The sequence below is a fragment of the Dermacentor silvarum genome, chromosome 2 (genome assembly GCF_013339745.2).
Source record: "Dermacentor silvarum isolate Dsil-2018 chromosome 2, BIME_Dsil_1.4, whole genome shotgun sequence".
Classification (NCBI taxonomy): domain Eukaryota; kingdom Metazoa; phylum Arthropoda; class Arachnida; order Ixodida; family Ixodidae; genus Dermacentor; species Dermacentor silvarum.
In genome coordinates, this window is record NC_051155.1 from 17,600,825 (window position 1) to 17,607,748 (window position 6,924).

General features: G+C 50.5%; 1 protein-coding gene across 1 annotated transcript in view; it reads right to left on the reverse strand.

Moving 5' to 3' along the window:
- The window catches only part of LOC119439920 (uncharacterized), a 129,909-nt gene that overhangs the window by 81,550 nt on the left and 41,435 nt on the right, over positions 1–6,924 (reverse strand). The window lies entirely within an intron of this gene.

Consider the following 6,924-nt stretch of genomic DNA (forward strand, 5'->3'; position numbering starts at 1 on the left):
TGCGGTCAGGCTTCTGGCAGGTTCCGATGGCAGAGGCCGATCGCCCGAAAACTGCCTTTGTTACACCAGACGGCTTGTATGAATTCACCTTCATGCCTTTCGGACTTTGCAACGCACCCGCTACGTTCGAAAGAATGATGGATAATGTTCTGCGTGGCCTCAAATGGAAAATCTGTCTTTGCTATCTTGACGACATTGTGGTGTTCGCCCCTGATTTTTCAACGAACCTGCTCCGCCTCCAGCACGTACTCACTTGCTTGACCAACGCCCGGTTGCAACTTATCCTGAAGAAATGTCGATTTGCTGTTCGTCAGCTCACCATTTTAGGCCATGTCGTGTCAAAGGAGGGCGTTCGCCCAGATCTCGAGAAGCTACGTGCTGTTACTGCCTTCCCAAAACCTACCACTATCAAAGAGCTACGCAGTGTCATCGGCCTCTGTTCTTACTTTCGGCGATTCATTCGAAACTTTGCGTCAATTATATCACCTCTCACGCAGCTCCTTGGTGGCTCTAGAGATCTCTCATCATGGTCTCCAGAGTGTGACGACGCCTTCACAACCTTGCACCATCTTCTCACGACGCCACCCATTATTCGCCGTTTTGACCCTCAAGCGCCAAGCGAACTTCATAGTGACGCAAGTGGTGTAGGCCTTGGTGCTGTGTTGGCACAACGTCAACCCGGCCACACAGAATACTTCGTCGCATACGGGAGTCGCACGTTAACCAAGGCGGAGGCCAATTACAGCGCAACAGAAAAGGAGTGTTTGGCCATTGTGTGGGCACTTGGCAAGTGACGCCCATATTTATACGGCCGATCTTTTGACGTAGTTACCGACCACCACGCACTATGTTGGCTGTCGACGCTAAAAGAGCTATCAGGCCACCTTGCCCGCTGGGAATTGCGAATTCAGGAACATGACATCCGCGTGGTTTACCGTTCCGGGCGAAAGCACTCCGACGCTGACGCGCTTTCCCAATCACCGCTTCCCCCGAAGGCCAGCCACGACTCCTCCTGCGAGTGCACATTGTCATCTCTGGACTTTGACACAATCACTGCTGCACAGCGTGATGATCCCTCGACTGCATCTTTGTTCGGCCTTCTCTCGGATACGTCGAAAGTTCCAGCGTCACGAACGCTACGGCGCCAAGTTCCTCATTTTGCGTTTCGAGACCAGCTACTGTATCGCCGCAACTATGCCCCAGAGGGACGCACATGGTTACTCGTCATTCCGCGAACCTTGCGATCAGAGATTTGCTCCTCGTTCCACGTCGACCCTCAGTGTGGCCACGCGGAGTCTTCATCAAGACCTACGAAAGACTTCGACACCGCTATTACTGGCGGGGAATGTACAATTTCGTGCGCAACTTCGCCCGCTCTTGTCATGAGTGCCAACGCCGCAAAGCGCCACCGCACAACTCCGCCGGTGAACTCCAGCCTTTACAATGCCCATCCCGACCCTTTGATCGCGTGGGCATAGATCTCTACGGCCCACTTCAGTTGACTGCTACCGGCAACAGGTGGATCATCGTTGCGGTAGTCCACTTAACACGTTATGCGGAGACTGCTGATCTACCAAATGCTACAGCGCAGGAGGTCGCCAATTTCATACTACGCCGTTTTCTCCTTCGTCATAGAGGTCCACGTGAACTTTTAAGCGACAGAGGCCGCACCTTCTTATCTGAAGTCATCGAAGAACTGCTTGCTGCATGCGCTATTGTTCATCGTAAATGCACCGCCTATCACCCACAGACTAACGGTACCGCGGAACGCTTCAAACGAACTCTTGGTGACATGCTCGCCATGTGCGTCTCACCTGATCACTCTAATTGGGACCTAGTTCTTCCGTTTGTCACCTAGGCCTACAACACCGCGACTCAGGCCACTACCGGATTCTCACCCTTTTAGCTTCTTTACGGCCGTCATCCTTCGCACACAATCGACACCATTCTGCCCTACCGGCCGGACCCATCCGAATGCCTGCCGATCTCGGAAGCAGGCAGACACGCCGAAGAATGTCGCCAGCTGGCCCGCCAATTCACCTCAGACGACCAGAACCGTCAAAAAGCCGTTCACGACGCCCGGAACTCGACTCCGAATTTTCTCCCGGGCGCCCTCGTCTGGTTGTTAGTGCCACACCACACGCCAGGGCTCGCTTCAAAACTCCTTCCGAAGTACGACGGGCCATACCGCGTCCTCGAGAGAACATCACCCGTTAATTACCTGGTTGAGCCGCTCACGCCGCCGTCCGACATGCGACGTCGGAACCGTGAAGTCGTTTACGTTCAGCGCCTGAAGCCGTATTACCGTTTTATCGTCCTTCCGGACAACTAAGTCGCCAGGATGGCTCCTTTATTTCCGCGGGGCCCTTGTAAGGAAGATGACGAACGTCTGCGCAGAGTCAGCAGCATCGGCAGCATCAAGCGCGCAGCAGAAGATCGAGCGAGAGGACTGGGCTCGGTGCATCCTACGAATGGCTGTCGCTACGAACCCCAATAAAACTCCTTTATAATATTTATAAAGCAAAAAGGGGAGGACAACTTTGGGGTTACCTTAGGTTTAATTACCCAACAGTTTAGGTCGGTGGACCGACCTTTTTCAGGGGATACAGGAAATTCTCGCAACAGTCTTTTTATATCGGCAGGTAGAGAAAGAACACGCCAAATATATATATATATATATATATATATATATATATATATTGTTACGCAAAAGCTATGGAAGCACAGAAGAGGAGAACGAAGTGCGCTTGTCTTTGGAGCGGCTCGGTGTCGGCGCGGCAACCCTTTGCCCCTTTTCATCGATTCATCTTTAAATAAAAGCACCCCATCGTAACAGTTTTGGTGGATGGTGCTGGGTAAAACAACGGTGCCCCCGAAGAACGACAACGAAACGACCGCTGAGGCGCAATCCGTGGAGCTTCGACGAAGACGCCGAATTGCCGGTCTGCCACCAGAGATGGCTTCTGACGGCGACAATCCACCACCTTCTACCAGCGTTCCATGGCAGCCCTACATCGAGCCACGCACCTTCGCTGGAAAAGATGGAGAAGACATGGACGGATGGCTCAGCTTCTACCAACGAGCAAGTCGGTTCAACGGCTGGAATGCCACCGCCCAGCTTAACAACGTCGCCTTCTTCCTCAAGGGAACAGCGTCTGTGTGGCTTGGAAACCATGAAGAAAGCTTGACAACTTGGGAGAAGTTCGTAGACGAAATTAAGAAGTGTTTCGGAGATCCGACAGCTAAAAAGAAGCGTGCAGTGCAAACGCTAATGCAGCGAGCTCAAGTCCCCGGCGAACCTTGCACTACGTACATCGAGGAAGTGCTTAAGTTGTGCAAGGCCCTGGACCCTCAGATGTCAGAAGAGGATAAATTTGGCTATCTGCTGAAGGGGATCGCTGAGGACGTGTACCAGTTCCTCACAGGAAAAGACCGTCTGGAATCCGTAACCGACGTCGTTCTGCACTGCCGCACATTTGAAGCGCTCAAAGCTTGGCGTATCACACCGAAGTTCGGTCGCCTGGCCAACCTGACTAACGTCGCCAGTGTTGACGTGGTCCCAGCTCTATCCGACCTCACCTCAATGATTCGGCAAGTGGTGCGCGAAGAGCTTGACCGAGGCCAGGCGGTTTCCCTCTCGACTCTTCGGGTTCGAGAGCCTTTCTCTTTCGGCGACTTTGGTAAGACGTCTATTAACGCCACCTCCGTAGATGCCTACAACTTCGCGCCTCGTCCAGGAGTGTCAAACCATACTACGAACGCGCCTCCCAGTTACCAGTTTCACAATGGTTACTCACGCAGACCGCCTGCAGTTCCTCATGTGTGGGACGGCGGTGGCAGTTATCCTCCTACTGACAATTTCAGCGCGTCCCGTGAACGCCCCATCTGCTTCCGATGCGGCATTCGCGGTCACGTCGCCCGATTTTGTGATTTTGTCCTCACCGCCGTCGCACGTCACTACCGTCCTATGAACGACCGCGTACTTTTTATCGGCGGGGCAACCGACAAGGCGACGAGACACGTTGGCCCTCTGATTCTGATAGCAGGACGCTCTCCCAGGCGAATTACCGTAGCGACTCACCAGCTTCTGTGCGGAGCTTGACGCCGCCGCCTTCACGCCAGCGCAGGTCTCCATCTCCTAGACGGCGTCTCACGTCACCGCCGCCGGGAAAGTAGGCGGCGCGACCAATGGAGGTGCGGTGGCTAGTAATCTTCAGCTACATGCCCCTATGCCTCCGCCAGTCGCTGCTGCTGATGATGATATATGTTTTGTGGCGCAAGGGCCAGCTATGGCCAAAGAGCGCCAAGACGTATTGTACTGAGTGAGCCATGGTATGATCAATGAATGACAGTGGGTAGGTGTAGGGTGGCTGTAAAGGGGCCTAAAATCCTGCGCACTAAATGTGCGTAAAACAGACAAAATTAATAAAATCATGAAAATGACATGATAGGGGCACAATGAATATAGCATAAAAATTTGTAAGCGATACAAGGCACTACTGCCTCACAGAGACCCTTAGGAGCAAGGGCCTGGAGGAGAGTGCATTTCAAATATGCGGTCGCAGCAGCGTCCTCTGAAAGAGGATGCCGCTACGAATCTCTCGGGCGAAGAACTTGCAAAATGTCTATGTCGTTTAAAAAGGCTAAAACTGAATCGTTCTGAAATATCGGGTCGTTATGTAAAAACGTCACTGGATGAAGGGGTATATTCTCTTTATAGGCTTGAACAAAGTGCTTTTTTCTTTCAGGTTCTATTATTGGACACTGTACTAGGATGTGAAGTACAGTAAGTGCTTCCCCACATCTAGTACAGGTCGGGGGTTCGCCTCCAGACAACAGGTAATTATGTGTGCCGTAAGTGTGTCCTATTATGAGCCTACAGAATAGGACATAATTTCTTCTAGATTTCGTGGTCGATGGCCAGTTCCCTAAACGGGGCTTAATTAAATGAAGCTTGTTATGAGTCTGGCCGTCCCACAAACGTTGCCAGTGGACTCGAAGTCTCTTGCGTAGATATGGCTTCATATCGAGAACAGGGACGAGCATAGATGTGTTGCCAGCTTTTGCCTTGATGGATGTGGCAAGCTGGTCTGCCAGTACATTTCCATGGATGTGGCAAGCTGGTCTGCCAGTGGTGTGCTGGGTGTCCTGGCACCCAGCACACCACAACATGCTGCCCAGATGCATAAATACTACATATGAATGAATAAAGCGATACTATTACAGGATTTTTGTGCCTCTTAAGAGATTTTAAGGCTTTTACTACACTCAGCGAGTCTGTGTAGATGATTGCTTTTGGTATTTTCGATTCTTTGATGTATTTAAGAGCCGACAGTATTGCATAAGCCTCTGCTGTGAAAATGCTCGTTAGGGGGTGCAGGGCGTCGGCATCTGAAGATGATGGACCAACCGCTGCATAAGAGACGCCAGCATGAGACTTTGATGCATCGGTGTAGAATTCCGGACAACAGTATTTATGCTGCAGTTCAAGGAAGTGCATTCGAATGTGTGTAACCGGGGCGTGCTTCGTAACATGTAAAAAAGACAAATCACAGTCTACAATCTGCCACTGCCACCGTGAGACCTCTATACTGGGTGTCATTAGACGATGTTCAAAGAGTGGGACATCCATTTCCTCAGCCAGACTTCTCACACGCACCGAGAAGGGCTCTCTTACTGCAGGTCGGTTATGAAAGAGGTGGGAGCTGGACAAATCATTTACGGTGGAATATGAGGGATGTTCACTGTTTGTATTCACTCTAAGGAAATACATAAAAGCTGTGTAGGTCCTCTGCAAGTGGAGTCATCACTCATTGGATTCCACGTAAAGGCTTTCTACAGGGCTTGTCCTAAAGGCACCTGTAGACAAGCGAATACCTAGATGGTGGACGGGGTCCAGCATCTTCAACGCGGTTGGGGTGGCTGACTGATAAATTATGGCCCCGTAGTCTAGGCGTGTTCGTATGAGGCTTTTATACAAGTTTAACAGACACTTTTTGTCACTACCCCATGTAGTGCGTGACAACACTTTTAAAATATTCATTGTTTTCATGCATTTGTTTTTAGACGTTTTAGGTGTGGTATGAATGTTAGCTTTGTGTCAAGAATTATGCCTAAGAATTTGTGTTCCCTTTTTACAGGTAGACTCTGTCCTTGCAGGTCAATGTCGGGGTCAGGGTAGAGTCCTCTTTTTCGAGAAAAAAGGACGCAGGTGCTCTTTTGTGGATTTAGGCAGAACCCATTCTCGTCTGCCCATTTAGCCACCCTGTTCAGACCAAGCTGAACCTGCCGCTCACAGATTGCAAGGTTGCATGATTTAAATCCAATCTGTACATCATCGACATACGTTGAATAAAACATGTTGCGTGGGATGTATAGACGCAAGGAATTCATTTTTCTAATGAAGAGAGTGCAACTCAGCACCCCACCCTGTGGGACTCCAGTTTCCTGCACAAAAAGTCGTGATAAAGCGCTGCCAACCCGAACACGGAATGTGCGATTCAGCAGGTAACTTTCAATGACATTTAACATATTACCACGTATACCAAAGTGGGAAAGGTCTCTCAATATACCAAACCGCCATGTGGTGTCGTAGGCCTTTTCCATGTCTAGGAACACAGATAAAAGGAATTGTTTGTGAACAAAATATTCACGTATCTGTGCCTCAATACGTATCAGATGGTCAGTGGTGGATCGACCTTCGCGAAAACCGCACTGGTATGGGTCAAGGAGCTTGTTTGATTCTAGGAAATGTATCAGACGGCGGTTTATCATCTTCTCAAAGACTTTGCAGAGGCAGCTTGTTAGAGCTATGGGCCTGTAACTCGATACGGACGATGGATCCTTGCCCTGCTTCAGGATGGGGATCACTATGGCCTCTTTCCAGGCAGAGGGGATCTCGCCGGAGGTCCATATAGAATTATA